Source organism: Coregonus lavaretus, assembly GCF_964263955.1.
Source record: "Coregonus lavaretus genome assembly, chromosome: 9".
Lineage (NCBI taxonomy): Eukaryota > Metazoa > Chordata > Actinopteri > Salmoniformes > Salmonidae > Coregonus > Coregonus lavaretus.
The window spans coordinates 58,921,998-58,944,340 of record NC_139996.1 but is presented as its reverse complement, the minus strand read 5'-3'; the positions used below and the strand labels follow the sequence as shown (position 1 = coordinate 58,944,340).

At 48.3% G+C, this 22,343-nt stretch overlaps 1 protein-coding gene across 1 annotated transcript in view; it reads right to left on the bottom strand.

The window, feature by feature from the left end:
• LOC311134708 (membrane-associated guanylate kinase, WW and PDZ domain-containing protein 2-like) overlaps window positions 1–22,343 on the bottom strand; it is a gene marked incomplete at its 5' end in the record, with an annotated part of 519,195 nt that overhangs the window by 338,967 nt on the left and 157,885 nt on the right. The gene's annotated exons all lie outside the window — the stretch shown is intronic.

Below are 22,343 nucleotides of genomic sequence, written 5' to 3'. Positions count from 1 at the left end.
AGTACACTCTGCGAAAAAAGGGTTCCAAAAGTGTTCTTTGGCTGTCCCCATAGGATAACCCTTTTTTGTTTCATGATGGGTTCTGACTTCTAAACTGGAAATATGAAACACCCTTATTCATGTTACTGAGGGAGAGAGGGGAATGCAGAAGGTTTACATTCTGTAACAACATGTTATTGTTAGACATCAGGTATCCCATGGAGAGGAGAAGGGCCACCGTATGGTTTAAGTTCTTGGGTTGTGATTTGGAATACTTGTTACACCAGAAGTTAATGGTTACAGTGCCTTGCAAAAGTATTCATCCCCCTTGGCGTTTTTCCTATTTTGATGCATTACAACCTGTAATTTTATTTGGACTTCATGTAATGGACATACACAAAATAGTGCAAATTGTTGAAGTGAAAAAAATTACTTGTTTAAACATTTCTACAAAATGTAGAACGGAAAAGTGGTGTGTGCATGTTTATTCACCCCCTTTGCTATGAAGCCCCTAAATAAGATCTGGTGCAACCAATTACCTTCAGAAGTCACATAATTAGTTAAATAAAGTCCACCTGTGTGCAATCTAAGTGTCACATGATCTGTCACATGATCTCAGTATATATACACCTGTTCTGAAAGGCCCCAGAGTCTGCAACACCTCTAAGCAAGGGGCACCACCAAGCAAGCGGCACCATGAATACCAAGGAGCTCTCCAAACAGGTCAGGGACAAAGATGTGGAGAAGTACAGATCAGGGTTGGGTTATAAAAAAATATCTGAAACTTTGAACATCCCACGGAGCACCATTAAATCCATTGTAAAAAAAATGTTAAGAATATGGCACCACAACAAACCTGCCAAAAGAGGGCCGCCCACCAAACCTCACGGACCAGGCAAGAAGGGCATTAATCAGAGAGGCAACAAAGAGACCAAATATAACCCTGAAGGGGCTGCAAAGCTCCACAGCGGAGATTGGAGTATCTGTCCATAGGACCACTTTAAGCCGTACACTCCACAGAGCTGGGCTTTACGAAGAGAGGCCAGAAAAAAGCCATTGCTTTAAGAAAAAAATAAGCAAACACGTTTGGTGTTCGCCAAAAGGCATGTGGGAGACTCCCCAAACTTATGGAAGAAGGTACTCTGGTCATATGAGACAAAAATTGAGCTTTTTGGCCATCAAGGAAAACGCTATGTCTGGCGCAAACCCAACACCTCTCATCACTGCGAAAACACCATCCCCACAGTGAAGCATGGTGGTGGCAGCATCATGCTGTGGGGATGTTTTTCATCGGCAGGGACTGGGAAACTGGTCAGAATTGAAGGAATGATGGATGGCGCTAAATACAGGGAAATTCTTGAGGGAAACCTGTTTCAGTCTTCCAGAGATTTGAGACGGGGACGAAGGTTCACCTTCCAGCAGGACAATGATCCTAAGCATACTGCTAAAGCAACACTTGAGTGGTTTAAGGGGAAACCTTTAAATGTCTTGGGAATAGCCTAGTCAAAGCCCAGACCTCAATCCAATTGAGAATATGTGGAATGACTTAAAGATTGCTGTACACCAGCGGAACCCATCCAACTTGAAAGAGCTGGAGCAGTTTTGCCTTGAAGAATGGGCAAAAATCCCAGTGGCCAAGCTTATAGAGACATACCCCAAGAGACTTGCAGCTGTAATTGCTGCAAAAGGTGTCCCTACAAAATATTGACTTCGGGGGTTTTCCGTTTTTTTGTCTTATTTCTTGTTAGTTTCATAATAAAAAATATTTTGCATCTTCAAAGTGGTAGGCATGTTGTGTAAATCAAATGATACAAACCCCCCAAAAATCTATTTAAATTCCAGGATGTAAGGCAAAAAAATTGGAAAAATGACAGAGGGGGTGAATACTTTCGCAAGCCACAGTATATGTAATGGGAAAGGCAAACCCATGATTGTGGTCATTGATAAGGGTGGATCGCTGTGGATTAGTGAGAAATGGGGGCCGAGGTCAGGTCAGGTCAGGTCACATGAAGGGGAAGGAACAGTTTATTTCCCACATCATTTAACTTCCTGCCTAGCAATAAAGATGTAATGTTTAGAGGAAAGGAGGAGACTCCACCTAGAGTGGATATATATATACTTGTGCTGGTGGGAACATGTTTTTGTCGTTCAGCTGCTTGACCCATTGAGTGAATAAACTTGGTTTGAGCTTTTCTTAGTTGTCCATGAGTTTTTACTCTGTTTTGTCAGAACCTAACAGGTAGAACCCTTTTGGGTTCCATGTAGAACCCTCAGTGGAAATGGTCCTTCATGGAACCCAAAAGGGTTCTACCTGGAACCAAAAGTGTTATACCTGGAACCAAAAATAGTTTTTCAAAGGGTTCTCCTATGGGGACAGCCGAAAAAACATTTTAGGTTCTAGATAGCATCTTTTTTTTAAAGAGTGTAGTCCCCTTGGGCTCAGCATGCTGTCTCAGCAGGCTGTCGTGTGTGTGCGTACAAAGACAAGGACAAGGGGGACAAGGACAGAGTCCAATTACGCCACATCTCACTATTGATATAGTGCACAGAGTCCGACAGAGTGCATTGAGTCTCTTTATTTGCCAGTGTATAGCTTCATCCCTACAACTCCACATGGCAAACCCTAGTAAGACTTCATAGTGTACACATAGTTATGCCTTCATTCACTATCTTCCACAGTCACATGTCACCACACCCCTCCCCTTCCCGAACCCTATCTGAATAGAATGGCGCTGGAATGTATAGCAGCCGTTTTACGGGCTTTTTTGTACATAATGTTTCCATGATCTTTCCTATGACTGAAAATAGGTTCTGGACATCAGCAAGGCGATCACTAACCTCAATTTGGATGAAGATTTGTACTTCAATGAGTCATGGTGCAGGGCATACTGCCTCACCCCGGACCATGCCCCAATCCTTACATTCAGAAGAGAAAGAGACAGCGATATAGAAGCCGATGTGCGGACACCCTGATGAAACTACTGCTGTGAGTAAATAAACCGCCTCTACCCTCTGTTCTATTGGCGAATGTACAGTCACTGGAGAACAATCTGGACAAGCTCCGTTTGTGACTATCCTATCAACGGGACCTGAAGAACTGTAATATCCTATGTTTCTCAGAAAGGTGGCTGAACAAGGACATGGATAATATTCTAGCAGTTTCTCCTATACATCGGCAGGACAGAATGGCAGCGTCGGGTAGGCTCAAGGGGGGTGGTGTGTGTCTCTTTGTTAACAGCTGTTGCACAATCTCTAATATTAGAGTTAGAATACCTCATGATAACCTGTAGGGTCTTCTTCTATATTTTCCATAGCTGTCTATTTCCCACCACAAACTGATGCTGGCACTATGACTGCACTCAATGAGCTGTATACTGTAGGGCCATAAGCAAACAGGAAATGCTCATCCAGAGCCACGCTCCTAGTGGCTGGTGATTTTAACGCAGGAAAAATATAATCTGTTTTACCTCATTTCTACCAGCATGTCACATGTGCAACTAGAGGCAAAGAAACTCTATATCACCTTTACTCCACACACAGAGACACATACAAAGCTCTCCCTCACCCTCCATTTGGGAAATCTGACCATAACTCTGACCATAATTCTGATTCCTGCTGACAAGCAAAAACTCAAACAGGAAGTACCAGTGAAGCACTCAATACGGAAGTGGTCCGATGAAGCAGATGCTAAGATATAGGACTGTTTCGCTAGCACAGACTAGAATTAGTTCGGGACTCATCCGATGGCATTGAGGAGTTTACCACATCAGTGACCGGCTTCATTAAAAAATGCATTTACTATGTTGTCCACACAGTCCATCCGCACTGGGCTAAAGGCTAGAGCTGCCGCTTTCAAGGAGCAGGTAACTAACCCGGACGCTTATAAAAAATCCCACTACGCCCTCCGACAAACCATCAAAAAGGCAAAGCATGAATAAAGGACTGTCATGTTCGTTCATGAACGGGTCAGACCAAGGCGCAGCGTGATATGCATACATGTTTGAACTGAATAAACAATGACAAAACAACAAACGAAACGTGAAGTCCAAGGTACACAAACAACATATCTAACACGGAACAAGATCCCACAACTAACTAGTGCCAAAAGGCTGCCTAAGTATGGTCCCCAATCAGAGACAACGAGCGACAGCTGCCTCTGATTGGGAACCACACCGGCCAACATAGAAATAGACATACTAGAATATACAACATAGAAAACGCACAACATAGAAACTACACACCCTGACTCAACATATACGAGTCCCCTGAGTCAGGGCGTGACAGCAACCCCCCCCAAAGGTGCGGACTCCGACCACGCAACATAAAAATAACAGGGTAGGGGCCGGGTGGACATTCCGCCTCGGAGGCGGATCCGGCTCCGGGCGTGACAACCACCGATTCTCCGCCTCCCTGTTGCACCCCTGGTCTGGTCTGGACCTCGGCGCGCTTCTTGCCCTCTCCTTCCTCCCACGAAGTACCAAGCCCTTTCTGGACCCTGGTGTGGGAGACCCCGAACCTGGAGAGGGGCTGACGTCTGGGTCTGGACTGGAACCGCTGACTGGAGCTGGACCCGACGACGGTGGAGTGAACTGCTCTGGCTCCGGAGTGGAGCCGTTGACCGGAGCTGGATCAGGCACCGGTGGAGCGGACTGCTCTGGCTCCAGAGTGGAGCAGCTGACCGGAGCTGAACTGGGCACCGGTGGAGCGGACTGCTCTGGCTCCGGAGTGGATCTGCTGACCGGAGCTGGACTGGATCCCGGTGGAGCGGATTGCTCTGGCTCCGGAGTGGAGCAGCTAACCGGAGCTGGATCAGGCACCGGTGGAGCGGACTGCTCTGGCTGCGGAGTGGAGCAGCTGACCGGAGCTGGATCAGGCACTGGTGGAGCAGACTGCTCTGGCTCCGGGGTGGAGCAGCTAACCGGAGCTGAACTGGGCACCGGTGGAGCGGACTGCTCTGGCTCCGGAGTGGAGCAGCTGACTGGTGCCGGACCAGGAACCGGTGGAACAGGCACGGGCCGTGCCGGACTGGACACACGCACCACTGGCTTGGTGCGGGAAGCAGACACGGGCCGGCGTACCGGGCTGGCGATGCGCACCTCTGGCTTGGTGCGAGGGGCAGGAACAGGCCGTACCGGACTGGCGACGCGCACCACTGGCCTGGTGCGAGACACAGGAACAGGCCGGGCCGGGCTGGCGACGTGCACCACTGGCTTGGTGCGAGGGGCAGGAACAGGCCGAGCTGGGCTGGCGACGCGCACCACTGGCTTGGTGCCAGGGACAGGAACAGGCCGGACTGGGCTGGCGATGCGCACCACTGACTTGGTGTGAGGGAAGGAACAGGCCGTACCGAACTGGCGACGCGCACCACAGGCCTGGTGCGAGGGACAGGAACAGGCCGGGCCGGGCTGGCGACGTGCACCACTGGCTTGGTGCGAGGGACAGGAACAGGCCGGGCCAACATAGAAATAGACATACTAGAATATACAACATAGAAAACGCACAACATAGAAACTACACACCCTGACTCAACATATACGAGTCCCCTGAGTCAGGGCGTGACAAGGAATAAGATTTGAATCCTACTACTCTGACACTTGTCGGATGTGGCAGGGCTTGCAAACTATCATGGATAACAAAGGGAAACCTAGCCACGAGCTGCCCAGTGACGTGAGCATACCAGACAAGCTAAATGCCTTCTATGCTTGCTTTGAGGTAAGCAACACTGAACCATGCACGAGAGCAGTAGCTGTTCCGGACGAATGTGTGATCATGCGCTCCATAGCCGGAGGTTAACGAGATTAACATTCACAAGGCCGCAGGGCAAGATGGACACCAGGACACATACTCAGAGCATGCGCTGACCGGCTGGCACGAGTGTCTTCACTGACATTTTCAACCTCTCCCTGACCCAGTCTGTAATACCCAGTGGTGGAAAAAGTACCCAATTGTCATACTTGAGTAAAAGTAAAGATACCTTAATAGAAAATGACTCAAGTAATAGTGAAAGTCACCCAGTAAAACACTACTTGAGTAAAAGTCTAAAAGTATTTGGTTTTAAATATACTTAAGTACCAAAAGTAAATGTAATTGATAAAATATATTTAAGTATCAAAAGTAAAAGTATAAATCATTTCACATTCATTACATTAAGCAAACCAGACAGCACGATTTTCTTGTTTTCTTAATTTACGGATAGCCAGTGGCACACTCACACATCATTTAAAAATTAAGCACTTGTGTTTAGATAGTCTGATAGATAAGAGGCATTAGGGATGACCAGGGATGTTCTCTTGATATGTGTGAATTGGACCATTTGCCTGTCCTGCTAAGCATTCGAAATGTAACAAGTACTTTTGGGCGTCCAGGAAAATGTATGGTATAAAAAGTACATTATTTTCTTTAGAAATGTAGTGGAGTAAAAGTAAAAGTACAGTGAGGGAAAAAAGTATTTGATTGGTTTGAGCTTTTCTTAGTTGTCCGTGAGTTTTTACTCTGTTTTGTCAGAACCTAACAGGTAGAACCCTTTTGGGTTCCATGTAGAACCCTCAGTGGAAATGGTCCTTCATGGAACCCAAAAGGGTTCTACCTGGAACCAAAAGTGTTATACCTGGAACCAAAAATAGTTTTTCAAAGGGTTCTCCTATGGGGACAGCCGAAAAAACATTTTAGGTTCTAGATAGCATCTTTTTTTAAAAGAGTGTAGTCCCCTTGGGCTCAGCATGCTGTCTCAGCAGGCTGTCGTGTGTGTGCGTACAAAGACAAGGACAAGGGGGACAAGGACAGAGTCCAATTACGCCACATCTCACTATTGATATAGTGCACAGAGTCCGACAGAGTGCATTGAGTCTCTTTATTTGCCAGTGTATAGCTTCATCCCTACAACTCCACATGGCAAACCCTAGTAAGACTTCATAGTGTACACATAGTTATGCCTTCATTCACTATCTTCCACAGTCACATGTCACCACACCCCTCCCCTTCCCGAACCCTATCTGAATAGAATGGCGCTGGAATGTATAGCAGCCGTTTTACGGGCTTTTTTGTACATAATGTTTCCATGATCTTTCCTATGACTGAAAATAGGTTCTGGACATCAGCAAGGCGATCACTAACCTCAATTTGGATGAAGATTTGTACTTCAATGAGTCATGGTGCAGGGCATACTGCCTCACCCCGGACCATGCCCCAATCCTTACATTCAGAAGAGAAAGAGACAGCGATATAGAAGCCGATGTGCGGACACCCTGATGAAACTACTGCTGTGAGTAAATAAACCGCCTCTACCCTCTGTTCTATTGGCGAATGTACAGTCACTGGAGAACAATCTGGACAAGCTCCATTTGTGACTATCCTATCAACGGGACCTGAAGAACTGTAATATCCTATGTTTCTCGGAAAGGTGGCTGAACAAGGACATGGATAATATTCTAGCAGTTTCTCCTATACATCGGCAGGACAGAATGGCAGCGTCGGGTAGGCTCAAGGGGGGTGGTGTGTGTCTCTTTGTTAACAGCTGTTGCACAATCTCTAATATTAGAGTTAGAATACCTCATGATAACCTGTAGGGTCTTCTTCTATATTTTCCATAGCTGTCTATTTCCCACCACAAACTGATGCTGGCACTATGACTGCACTCAATGAGCTGTATACTGTAGGGCCATAAGCAAACAGGAAATGCTCATCCAGAGCCACGCTCCTAGTGGCTGGTGATTTTAACGCAGGAAAAATATAATCTGTTTTACCTCATTTCTACCAGCATGTCACATGTGCAACTAGAGGCAAAGAAACTCTATATCACCTTTACTCCACACACAGAGACACATACAAAGCTCTCCCTCACCCTCCATTTGGGAAATCTGACCATAACTCTGACCATAATTCTGATTCCTGCTGACAAGCAAAAACTCAAACAGGAAGTACCAGTGAAGCACTCAATACGGAAGTGGTCCGATGAAGCAGATGCTAAGATATAGGACTGTTTCGCTAGCACAGACTAGAATTAGTTCGGGACTCATCCGATGGCATTGAGGAGTTTACCACATCAGTGACCGGCTTCATTAAAAAATGCATTTACTATGTTGTCCACACAGTCCATCCGCACTGGGCTAAAGGCTAGAGCTGCCGCTTTCAAGGAGCAGGTAACTAACCCGGACGCTTATAAAAAATCCCACTACGCCCTCCGACAAACCATCAAAAAGGCAAAGCGTGAATAAAGGACTGTCATGTTCGTTCATGAACGGGTCAGACCAAGGCGCAGCGTGATATGCATACATGTTTGAACTGAATAAACAATGACAAAACAACAAACGAAACGTGAAGTCCAAGGTACACAAACAACATATCTAACACGGAACAAGATCCCACAACTAACTAGTGCCAAAAGGCTGCCTAAGTATGGTCCCCAATCAGAGACAACGAGCGACAGCTGCCTCTGATTGGGAACCACACCGGCCAACATAGAAATAGACATACTAGAATATACAACATAGAAAACGCACAACATAGAAACTACACACCCTGACTCAACATATACGAGTCCCCTGAGTCAGGGCGTGACAGCAACCCCCCCCAAAGGTGCGGACTCCGACCGCGCAACATAAAAATAACAGGGTAGGGGCCGGGTGGACATTCCGCCTCGGAGGCGGATCCGGCTCCGGGCGTGACAACCACCGATTCTCCGCCTCCCTGTTGCACCCCTGGTCTGGTCTGGACCTCGGCGCGCTGCTTGCCCTCTCCTTCCTCCCACGAAGTACCAAGCCCTTTCTGGACCCTGGTGTGGGAGACCCCGAACCTGGAGAGGGGCTGACGTCTGGGTCTGGACTGGAACCGCTGACTGGAGCTGGACCCGACGACGGTGGAGTGAACTGCTCTGGCTCCGGAGTGGAGCCGTTGACCGGAGCTGGATCAGGCACCGGTGGAGCGGACTGCTCTGGCTCCAGAGTGGAGCAGCTGACCGGAGCTGAACTGGGCACCGGTGGAGCGGACTGCTCTGGCTCCGGAGTGGATCTGCTGACCGGAGCTGGACTGGATCCCGGTGGAGCGGATTGCTCTGGCTCCGGAGTGGAGCAGCTAACCGGAGCTGGATCAGGCACCGGTGGAGCGGACTGCTCTGGCTGCGGAGTGGAGCAGCTGACCGGAGCTGGATCAGGCACTGGTGGAGCAGACTGCTCTGGCTCCGGGGTGGAGCAGCTAACCGGAGCTGAACTGGGCACCGGTGGAGCGGACTGCTCTGGCTCCGGAGTGGAGCAGCTGACTGGTGCCGGACCAGGAACCGGTGGAACAGGCACGGGCCGTGCCGGACTGGACACACGCACCACTGGCTTGGTGCGGGGAGCAGACACGGGCCGGCGTACCGGGCTGGCGATGCGCACCTCTGGCTTGGTGCGAGGGGCAGGAACAGGCCGTACCGGACTGGCGACGCGCACCACTGGCCTGGTGCGAGACACAGGAACAGGCCGGGCCGGGCTGGCGACGTGCACCACTGGCTTGGTGCGAGGGGCAGGAACAGGCCGAGCTGGGCTGGCGACGCGCACCACTGGCTTGGTGCCAGGGACAGGAACAGGCCGGACTGGGCTGGCGATGCGCACCACTGACTTGGTGCGAGGGAAGGAACAGGCCGTACCGGACTGGCGACGCGCACCACAGGCCTGGTGCGAGGGACAGGAACAGGCCGGGCCGGGCTGGCGACGTGCACCACTGGCTTGGTGCGAGGGACAGGAACAGGCCGGGCCAACATAGAAATAGACATACTAGAATATACAACATAGAAAACGCACAACATAGAAACTACACACCCTGACTCAACATATACGAGTCCCCTGAGTCAGGGCGTGACAAGGAATAAGATTTGAATCCTACTACTCTGACACTTGTCGGATGTGGCAGGGCTTGCAAACTATCATGGATAACAAAGGGAAACCTAGCCACGAGCTGCCCAGTGACGTGAGCATACCAGACAAGCTAAATGCCTTCTATGCTTGCTTTGAGGTAAGCAACACTGAACCATGCACGAGAGCAGTAGCTGTTCCGGACGAATGTGTGATCATGCGCTCCATAGCCGGAGGTTAACGAGATTAACATTCACAAGGCCGCAGGGCAAGATGGACACCAGGACACATACTCAGAGCATGCGCTGACCGGCTGGCACGAGTGTCTTCACTGACATTTTCAACCTCTCCCTGACCCAGTCTGTAATACCCAGTGGTGGAAAAAGTACCCAATTGTCATACTTGAGTAAAAGTAAAGATACCTTAATAGAAAATGACTCAAGTAATAGTGAAAGTCACCCAGTAAAACACTACTTGAGTAAAAGTCTAAAAGTATTTGGTTTTAAATATACTTAAGTATCAAAAGTAAATGTAATTGATAAAATATATTTAAGTATCAAAAGTAAAAGTATAAATCATTTCACATTCATTACATTAAGCAAACCAGACAGCACGATTTTCTTGTTTTCTTAATTTACGGATAGCCAGTGGCACACTCACACATCATTTAAAAATTAAGCACTTGTGTTTAGATAGTCTGATAGATAAGAGGCATTAGGGATGACCAGGGATGTTCTCTTGATATGTGTGAATTGGACCATTTGCCTGTCCTGCTAAGCATTCGAAATGTAACAAGTACTTTTGGGCGTCCAGGAAAATGTATGGTATAAAAAGTACATTATTTTCTTTAGAAATGTAGTGGAGTAAAAGTAAAAGTACAGTGAGGGAAAAAAGTATTTGATTGGTTTGAGCTTTTCTTAGTTGTCCGTGAGTTTTTACTCTGTTTTGTCAGAACCTAACAGGTAGAACCCTTTTGGGTTCCATGTAGAACCCTCAGTGGAAATGGTCCTTCATGGAACCCAAAAGGGTTCTACCTGGAACCAAAAGTGTTATACCTGGAACCAAAAATAGTTTTTCAAAGGGTTCTCCTATGGGGACAGCCGAAAAAACATTTTAGGTTCTAGATAGCATCTTTTTTTAAAAGAGTGTAGTCCCCTTGGGCTCAGCATGCTGTCTCAGCAGGCTGTCGTGTGTGTGCATACAAAGACAAGGACAAGGGGGACAAGGACAGAGTCCAATTACGCCACATCTCACTATTGATATAGTGCACAGAGTCCGACAGAGTGCATTGAGTCTCTTTATTTGCCAGTGTATAGCTTCATCCCTACAACTCCACATGGCAAACCCTAGTAAGACTTCATAGTGTACACATAGTTATGCCTTCATTCACTATCTTCCACAGTCACATGTCACCACACCCCTCCCCTTCCCGAACCCTATCTGAATAGAATGGCGCTGGAATGTATAGCAGCCGTTTTACGGGCTTTTTTGTACATAATGTTTCCATGATCTTTCCTATGACTGAAAATAGGTTCTGGACATCAGCAAGGCGATCACTAACCTCAATTTGGATGAAGATTTGTACTTCAATGAGTCATGGTGCAGGGCATACTGCCTCACCCCGGACCATGCCCCAATCCTTACATTCAGAAGAGAAAGAGACAGCGATATAGAAGCCGATGTGCGGACACCCTGATGAAACTACTGCTGTGAGTAAATAAACCGCCTCTACCCTCTGTTCTATTGGCGAATGTACAGTCACTGGAGAACAATCTGGACAAGCTCCGTTTGTGACTATCCTATCAACGGGACCTGAAGAACTGTAATATCCTATGTTTCTCGGAAAGGTGGCTGAACAAGGACATGGATAATATTCTAGCAGTTTCTCCTATACATCGGCAGGACAGAATGGCAGCGTCGGGTAGGCTCAAGGGGGGTGGTGTGTGTCTCTTTGTTAACAGCTGTTGCACAATCTCTAATATTAGAGTTAGAATACCTCATGATAACCTGTAGGGTCTTCTTCTATATTTTCCATAGCTGTCTATTTCCCACCACAAACTGATGCTGGCACTATGACTGCACTCAATGAGCTGTATACTGTAGGGCCATAAGCAAACAGGAAATGCTCATCCAGAGCCACGCTCCTAGTGGCTGGTGATTTTAACGCAGGAAAAATATAATCTGTTTTACCTCATTTCTACCAGCATGTCACATGTGCAACTAGAGGCAAAGAAACTCTATATCACCTTTACTCCACACACAGAGACACATACAAAGCTCTCCCTCACCCTCCATTTGGGAAATCTGACCATAACTCTGACCATAATTCTGATTCCTGCTGACAAGCAAAAACTCAAACAGGAAGTACCAGTGAAGCACTCAATACGGAAGTGGTCCGATGAAGCAGATGCTAAGATATAGGACTGTTTCGCTAGCACAGACTAGAATTAGTTCGGGACTCATCCGATGGCATTGAGGAGTTTACCACATCAGTGACCGGCTTCATTAAAAAATGCATTTACTATGTTGTCCACACAGTCCATCCGCACTGGGCTAAAGGCTAGAGCTGCCGCTTTCAAGGAGCAGGTAACTAACCCGGACGCTTATAAAAAATCCCACTACGCCCTCCGACAAACCATCAAAAAGGCAAAGCGTGAATAAAGGACTGTCATGTTCGTTCATGAACGGGTCAGACCAAGGCGCAGCGTGATATGCATACATGTTTGAACTGAATAAACAATGACAAAACAACAAACGAAACGTGAAGTCCAAGGTACACAAACAACATATCTAACACGGAACAAGATCCCACAACTAACTAGTGCCAAAAGGCTGCCTAAGTATGGTCCCCAATCAGAGACAACGAGCGACAGCTGCCTCTGATTGGGAACCACACCGGCCAACATAGAAATAGACATACTAGAATATACAACATAGAAAACGCACAACATAGAAACTACACACCCTGACTCAACATATACGAGTCCCCTGAGTCAGGGCGTGACAGCAACCCCCCCCCAAAGGTGCGGACTCCGACCGCGCAACATAAAAATAACAGGGTAGGGGCCGGGTGGACATTCCGCCTCGGAGGCGGATCCGGCTCCGGGCGTGACAACCACCGATTCTCCGCCTCCCTGTTGCACCCCTGGTCTGGTCTGGACCTCGGCGCGCTGCTTGCCCTCTCCTTCCTCCCACGAAGTACCAAGCCCTTTCTGGACCCTGGTGTGGGAGACCCCGAACCTGGAGAGGGGCTGACGTCTGGGTCTGGACTGGAACCGCTGACTGGAGCTGGACCCGACGACGGTGGAGTGAACTGCTCTGGCTCCGGAGTGGAGCCGTTGACCGGAGCTGGATCAGGCACCGGTGGAGCGGACTGCTCTGGCTCCAGAGTGGAGCAGCTGACCGGAGCTGAACTGGGCACCGGTGGAGCGGACTGCTCTGGCTCCGGAGTGGATCTGCTGACCGGAGCTGGACTGGATCCCGGTGGAGCGGATTGCTCTGGCTCCGGAGTGGAGCAGCTAACCGGAGCTGGATCAGGCACCGGTGGAGCGGACTGCTCTGGCTGCGGAGTGGAGCAGCTGACCGGAGCTGGATCAGGCACTGGTGGAGCAGACTGCTCTGGCTCCGGGGTGGAGCAGCTAACCGGAGCTGAACTGGGCACCGGTGGAGCGGACTGCTCTGGCTCCGGAGTGGAGCAGCTGACTGGTGCCGGACCAGGAACCGGTGGAACAGGCACGGGCCGTGCCGGACTGGACACACGCACCACTGGCTTGGTGCGGGGAGCAGACACGGGCCGGCGTACCGGGCTGGCGATGCGCACCTCTGGCTTGGTGCGAGGGGCAGGAACAGGCCGTACCGGACTGGCGACGCGCACCACTGGCCTGGTGCGAGACACAGGAACAGGCCGGGCCGGGCTGGCGACGTGCACCACTGGCTTGGTGCGAGGGGCAGGAACAGGCCGAGCTGGGCTGGCGACGCGCACCACTGGCTTGGTGCCAGGGACAGGAACAGGCCGGACTGGGCTGGCGATGCGCACCACTGACTTGGTGCGAGGGAAGGAACAGGCCGTACCGGACTGGCGACGCGCACCACAGGCCTGGTGCGAGGGACAGGAACAGGCCGGGCCGGGCTGGCGACGTGCACCACTGGCTTGGTGCGAGGGACAGGAACAGGCCGGGCCAACATAGAAATAGACATACTAGAATATACAACATAGAAAACGCACAACATAGAAACTACACACCCTGACTCAACATATACGAGTCCCCTGAGTCAGGGCGTGACAAGGAATAAGATTTGAATCCTACTACTCTGACACTTGTCGGATGTGGCAGGGCTTGCAAACTATCATGGATAACAAAGGGAAACCTAGCCACGAGCTGCCCAGTGACGTGAGCATACCAGACAAGCTAAATGCCTTCTATGCTTGCTTTGAGGTAAGCAACACTGAACCATGCACGAGAGCAGTAGCTGTTCCGGACGAATGTGTGATCATGCGCTCCATAGCCGGAGGTTAACGAGATTAACATTCACAAGGCCGCAGGGCAAGATGGACACCAGGACACATACTCAGAGCATGCGCTGACCGGCTGGCACGAGTGTCTTCACTGACATTTTCAACCTCTCCCTGACCCAGTCTGTAATACCCAGTGGTGGAAAAAGTACCCAATTGTCATACTTGAGTAAAAGTAAAGATACCTTAATAGAAAATGACTCAAGTAATAGTGAAAGTCACCCAGTAAAACACTACTTGAGTAAAAGTCTAAAAGTATTTGGTTTTAAATATACTTAAGTATCAAAAGTAAATGTAATTGATAAAATATATTTAAGTATCAAAAGTAAAAGTATAAATCATTTCACATTCATTACATTAAGCAAACCAGACAGCACGATTTTCTTGTTTTCTTAATTTACGGATAGCCAGTGGCACACTCACACATCATTTAAAAATTAAGCACTTGTGTTTAGATAGTCTGATAGATAAGAGGCATTAGGGATGACCAGGGATGTTCTCTTGATATGTGTGAATTGGACCATTTGCCTGTCCTGCTAAGCATTCGAAATGTAACAAGTACTTTTGGGCGTCCAGGAAAATGTATGGTATAAAAAGTACATTATTTTCTTTAGAAATGTAGTGGAGTAAAAGTAAAAGTACAGTGAGGGAAAAAAGTATTTGATTGGTTTGAGCTTTTCTTAGTTGTCCGTGAGTTTTTACTCTGTTTTGTCAGAACCTAACAGGTAGAACCCTTTTGGGTTCCATGTAGAACCCTCAGTGGAAATGGTCCTTCATGGAACCCAAAAGGGTTCTACCTGGAACCAAAAGTGTTATACCTGGAACCAAAAATAGTTTTTCAAAGGGTTCTCCTATGGGGACAGCCGAAAAAACATTTTAGGTTCTAGATAGCATCTTTTTTTAAAAGAGTGTAGTCCCCTTGGGCTCAGCATGCTGTCTCAGCAGGCTGTCGTGTGTGTGCATACAAAGACAAGGACAAGGGGGACAAGGACAGAGTCCAATTACGCCACATCTCACTATTGATATAGTGCACAGAGTCCGACAGAGTGCATTGAGTCTCTTTATTTGCCAGTGTATAGCTTCATCCCTACAACTCCACATGGCAAACCCTAGTAAGACTTCATAGTGTACACATAGTTATGCCTTCATTCACTATCTTCCACAGTCACATGTCACCACACCCCTCCCCTTCCCGAACCCTATCTGAATAGAATGGCGCTGGAATGTATAGCAGCCGTTTTACGGGCTTTTTTGTACATAATGTTTCCATGATCTTTCCTATGACTGAAAATAGGTTCTGGACATCAGCAAGGCGATCACTAACCTCAATTTGGATGAAGATTTGTACTTCAATGAGTCATGGTGCAGGGCATACTGCCTCACCCCGGACCATGCCCCAATCCTTACATTCAGAAGAGAAAGAGACAGCGATATAGAAGCCGATGTGCGGACACCCTGATGAAACTACTGCTGTGAGTAAATAAACCGCCTCTACCCTCTGTTCTATTGGCGAATGTACAGTCACTGGAGAACAATCTGGACAAGCTCCGTTTGTGACTATCCTATCAACGGGACCTGAAGAACTGTAATATCCTATGTTTCTCGGAAAGGTGGCTGAACAAGGACATGGATAATATTCTAGCAGTTTCTCCTATACATCGGCAGGACAGAATGGCAGCGTCGGGTAGGCTCAAGGGGGGTGGTGTGTGTCTCTTTGTTAACAGCTGTTGCACAATCTCTAATATTAGAGTTAGAATACCTCATGATAACCTGTAGGGTCTTCTTCTATATTTTCCATAGCTGTCTATTTCCCACCACAAACTGATGCTGGCACTATGACTGCACTCAATGAGCTGTATACTGTAGGGCCATAAGCAAACAGGAAATGCTCATCCAGAGCCACGCTCCTAGTGGCTGGTGATTTTAACGCAGGAAAAATATAATCTGTTTTACCTCATTTCTACCAGCATGTCACATGTGCAACTAGAGGCAAAGAAACTCTATATCACCTTTACTCCACACACAGAGACACATACAAAGCTCTCCCTCACCCTCCATTTGGGAAATCTGACCATAACTCTGACCATAATTCTGATTCCTGCTGACAAGCAAAAACTCAAACAGGAAGTACCAGTGAAGCACTCAATACGGAAGTGGTCCGATGAAGCAGATGCTAAGATATAGGACTGTTTCGCTAGCACAGACTAGAATTAGTTCGGGACTCATCCGATGGCATTGAGGAGTTTACCACATCAGTGACCGGCTTCATTAAAAAATGCATTTACTATGTTGTCCACACAGTCCATCCGCACTGGGCTAAAGGCTAGAGCTGCCGCTTTCAAGGAGCAGGTAACTAACCCGGACGCTTATAAAAAATCCCACTACGCCCTCCGACAAACCATCAAAAAGGCAAAGCGTGAATAAAGGACTGTCATGTTCGTTCATGAACGGGTCAGACCAAGGCGCAGCGTGATATGCATACATGTTTGAACTGAATAAACAATGACAAAACAACAAACGAAACGTGAAGTCCAAGGTACACAAACAACATATCTAACACGGAACAAGATCCCACAACTAACTAGTGCCAAAAGGCTGCCTAAGTATGGTCCCCAATCAGAGACAACGAGCGACAGCTGCCTCTGATTGGGAACCACACCGGCCAACATAGAAATAGACATACTAGAATATACAACATAGAAAACGCACAACATAGAAACTACACACCCTGACTCAACATATACGAGTCCCCTGAGTCAGGGCGTGACAGCAACCCCCCCCCAAAGGTGCGGACTCCGACCGCGCAACATAAAAATAACAGGGTAGGGGCCGGGTGGACATTCCGCCTCGGAGGCGGATCCGGCTCCGGGCGTGACAACCACCGATTCTCCGCCTCCCTGTTGCACCCCTGGTCTGGTCTGGACCTCGGCGCGCTGCTTGCCCTCTCCTTCCTCCCACGAAGTACCAAGCCCTTTCTGGACCCTGGTGTGGGAGACCCCGAACCTGGAGAGGGGCTGACGTCTGGGTCTGGACTGGAACCGCTGACTGGAGCTGGACCCGACGACGGTGGAGTGAACTGCTCTGGCTCCGGAGTGGAGCCGTTGACCGGAGCTGGATCAGGCACCGGTGGAGCGGACTGCTCTGGCTCCAGAGTGGAGCAGCTGACCGGAGCTGAACTGGGCACCGGTGGAGCGGACTGCTCTGGCTCCGGAGTGGATCTGCTGACCGGAGCTGGACTGGATCCCGGTGGAGCGGATTGCTCTGGCTCCGGAGTGGAGCAGCTAACCGGAGCTGGATCAGGCACCGGTGGAGCGGACTGCTCTGGCTGCGGAGTGGAGCAGCTGACCGGAGCTGGATCAGGCACTGGTGGAGCAGACTGCTCTGGCTCCGGGGTGGAGCAGCTAACCGGAGCTGAACTGGGCACCGGTGGAGCGGACTGCTCTGGCTCCGGAGTGGAGCAGCTGACTGGTGCCGGACCAGGAACCGGTGGAACAGGCACGGGCCGTGCCGGACTGGACACACGCACCACTGGCTTGGTGCGGGGAGCAGACACGGGCCGGCGTACCGGGCTGGCGATGCGCACCTCTGGCTTGGTGCGAGGGGCAGGAACAGGCCGTACCGGACTGGCGACGCGCACCACTGGCCTGGTGCGAGACACAGGAACAGGCCGGGCCGGGCTGGCGACGTGCACCACTGGCTTGGTGCGAGGGGCAGGAACAGGCCGAGCTGGGCTGGCGACGCGCACCACTGGCTTGGTGCCAGGGACAGGAACAGGCCGGACTGGGCTGGCGATGCGCACCACTGACTTGGTGCGAGGGAAGGAACAGGCCGTACCGGACTGGCGACGCGCACCACAGGCCTGGTGCGAGGGACAGGAACAGGCCGGGCCGGGCTGGCGACGTGCACCACTGGCTTGGTGCGAGGGACAGGAACAGGCCGGGCCAACATAGAAATAGACATACTAGAATATACAACATAGAAAACGCACAACATAGAAACTACACACCCTGACTCAACATATACGAGTCCCCTGAGTCAGGGCGTGACAAGGACTAAGATTTGAATCCTACTACTCTGACACTTGTCGGATGTGGCAGGGCTTGCAAACTATCATGGATAATAAAGGGAAACCTAGCCACGAGCTGCCCAGTGACGTGAGCATACCAGACAAGCTAAATGCCTTCTATGCTTGCTTTGAGGTAAGCAACACTGAACCATGCACGAGAGCAGTAGCTGTTCCGGACGAATGTGTGATCATGCGCTCCATAGCCGGAGGTTAACGAGATTAACATTCACAAGGCCGCAGGGCAAGATGGACACCAGGACACATACTCAGAGCATGCGCTGACCGGCTGGCACGAGTGTCTTCACTGACATTTTCAACCTCTCCCTGACCCAGTCTGTAATACCCAGTGGTGGAAAAGGTACCCAATTGTCATACTTGAGTAAAAGTAAAGATACCTTAATAGAAAATGACTCAAGTAATAGTGAAAGTCACCCAGTAAAACACTACTTGAGTAAAAGTCTAAAAGTATTTGGTTTTAAATATACTTAAGTATCAAAAGTAAATGTAATTGATAAAATATATTTAAGTATCAAAAGTAAAAGTATAAATCATTTCACATTCATTACATTAAGCAAACCAGACAGCACAATTTTCTTGTTTTCTTAATTTACGGATAGCCAGTGGCACACTCACACATCATTTAAAAATTAAGCACTTGTGTTTAGATAGTCTGATAGATAAGAGGCATTAGGGATGACCAGGGATGTTCTCTTGATATGTGTGAATTGGACCATTTGTCTGTCCTGCTAAGCATTCGAAATGTAACAAGTACTTTTGGGCGTCCAGGAAAATGTATGGTATAAAAAGTACATTATTTTCTTTAGAAATGTAGTGGAGTAAAAGTAAAAGTACAGTGAGGGAAAAAAGTATTTGATCCCCTGCTGATTTTGTATGTTTGCCCACCGACAAAGAAATGATCAGTCTATAATTTTAATGGTAGGTTTATTTGAACAGTGAGAGACAGAATAACAAAAAAAAAAATCCAGAAAAACGCATGTCAAAAATGTTATAAATTGATTTGCATTTTAATGAGGGAAATAACTATTTGACCCCTCTGCAAAACATGACTTAGTACTTGGTGGCAAAATCCTTGTAGGCAATCAGAGGTCAGATGTTTCTTGTAGTTGGCCACCAGGTTTGTACACATCTCAGGAGGGATTTTGTCCCACTCCTCTTTGCAGATCTTCTCCAAGTCATTAAGGTTTCGAGGTTGACGTTTGGCAACTTGAACCTTCAGCTCCCTCCACAGATTTTCTATGGGATTAAGGTCTGGATACTGGCTAGGCCACTCCATGACCTTAATGTGCTTCTTCTTGAGCCACTCCTTTGTTGCCTTGGCAATGTGTTTTGGGTCATTGTCATGCTGGAATACCCATCCATGACCCATTTTCAATGCCCTGGCTGAGGGAAGGAGGTTCTCACCCAAGATTTGACGGTACATGGCCCCGTCCATCGTCCCTTTGATGTGGTGAAGTTGTCCTGTCCCCTTAGCAGAAAAACACCCCCAAAGCATAATGTTTCCACCTCCATGTTTGATGGTGGGGATGGTGTTCTTGGGGTCATAGGCAGCATTCCTCCTCCTCCAAACACGGCGAGTTGAGTTGATGCCAAAGAGCTCCATTTTGGTCTCATCTGACCACAACACTTTCACCCAGTTCTCCTCTGAATCATTCAGATGTTCATTGGCAAACTTCAGACGGGCATTTATATGTGCTTTCTTGAGCAGGGGGACCTTGCAGGTGCTACACGTAGTGTGTTACCAATTGTTTTCTATGTGACTATGGTCCCAGCTGCCTTGAGATCATTAACAAGATCCTCCCGTGTAGTTCTGGGCTGATTCCTCACCGTTCTCATGATCATTGCAACTCCACGAGGTGAGATCTTACATGGAGCCCCAGGCCGAGGGAGATTGACAGTTATTTTGTGCTTCTTCCATTTGCGAATAATCGCACCAACTTATCACCTTCTCACCAAGCTGCTTGGCGATGGTCTTGTAGCCCATTCCAGCCTTGTGTAGGTCTACAATCTTGTCCCTGACATCCTTGGAGAGCTCTTTGGTCTTGGCCAAGGTGGAGAGTTTGGAATCTGATTGATTGATTGCTTCTGTGGACAGGTGTCTTTTATACTGGTAACAAACTGAGATTAGGAGCACTCCCTTTAAGAGTGTGCTCCTAATCTCAGCTTGTTACCTGTATAAAAGACACCTGGGAGCCAGAAATCTTTCTGATTGAGAGGGGGTCAAATACTTATTTCCTTCATTAAAATGCAAATCAATTGACATGCGTTTTACTGAATGTTTTTGTTGTTATTCTGTCTCTCACTGTTCAAATAAACCTACCATTAACATTATAGACTGATCATTTCTTTGTCAGTGGGCAAACGTACAAAATCAGCAGGGGATTAAATACTTTTTTCCCTCACTGTATATAAAAAGTAAAGCACAGGTAACCTGTCTAAATGACTATCGCCCCGTAGCACTCACATCTGTAGCCATGAAATGCTTTGAAAGGCTGGTCATGGCTCACATCAACATCCCAGACACCCTGGACCCACTCCAATTTGCATACCGCCCCAACAGATCCACAGATGACACAATCTCTATTGCACTCCACTCCGCCCTTACCCACTTGGACAAAAGGAATACCTGTGTGAGAATAATGTTAATTGACTACAGCTGAGCGTTCAAGACCATAGTGCCCTTCAAGCTCATCACTAAGCTAAGGACCCTGTGACTGAACACCTCCCTCTGCAACTGGATCTTGGACTTCCTGACGAGCCGCCCCCAGGTGGTGAGGGTAGGCAACAACACATCTGCCACGCTGACCCTCAACACGGGGGCCCCTCAGGGGTGCGTGCTTAGTGCCCTCATGTAGTTCCTGTTCACCCACGACTGCATGGCCGTGCACAACTCCAACACCATCATTAAGTTTGCCGACGTCACAACGGTGGTAAGCCTGATCACCGACAACAATGAGACAGCCTATGGGGAGGAGGTCTGACACCTGGCAGTATGGTGACTACAGGAAACACAGGGCTGAGCACGCCCCCAGTCAAGACGCTACAGAGGTTAATGCGTACGGCCCAGTACGTCACTGGGGCCGAGCTCCCTGCCATCCAGGATCTTTATACGAGTCGGTTTTAGAGGAAGGCCCTAAAAATGGTCAAAGACTCCATTCACCCAAGACATTGACTGTTCTCTCTGATCCTGCAAGGCAAGTGGTACCGATGCACCAAGTCTGGGCCCAACAGGACCCTGAACAGCTTCTACTCCCAAGCCATAAGACCGCTAAATAGTTAGTCTGGGTAGCTATTTGGTTAACTATTTAACTATCTGCATTTATCCTTTTTGCACTAACCTTTTTGACTCACATACACTGCTGCTACTGTTGACTTTCTGTCACTTTATTCCAAGTTATCTGTACATATCTACCTCAATTACCTCGTACCACTGCACATCGACTCGGTTCTGGTACCCCTTGTACAGTGCATTTGGAAAGTATTGAGACCCATTGACCTTTTCCACATTTTGTTACGTTAAAGCCTTATTCTAAAATTGATTAAATCGTTTTTTTCCCTCATCAATCTACACACAATACACCATAATGACAAAGCAAAAACAGGTTTTAAGGTTGTAAATGTATTACAAATTAAAAACTCAAATATTACATTTACATAAGTATTCAGACCCTTAACTCAGTACTTTGTTGAAGCACCTTTGGCAGTGATTACAGCCTCAAGTAAACTTGGGTATGACGCTACAAGCTTGACACACCTGTATTTGGGGAGGTTCTACCATTCTTCTCTGCAGATCCTCTCAAGCTCTGCCAGGTTGGATGGGGAGCGTCGCTGCAAAGCTATTTTCAGGTCTCTCCAGAAATGTTAGATCGGGTTCAAGTCCAGTCTCTGGCTGGGCCACTCAAGGACATTCAGAGAATTGTCCTGAAGCCACTCCTGCGTT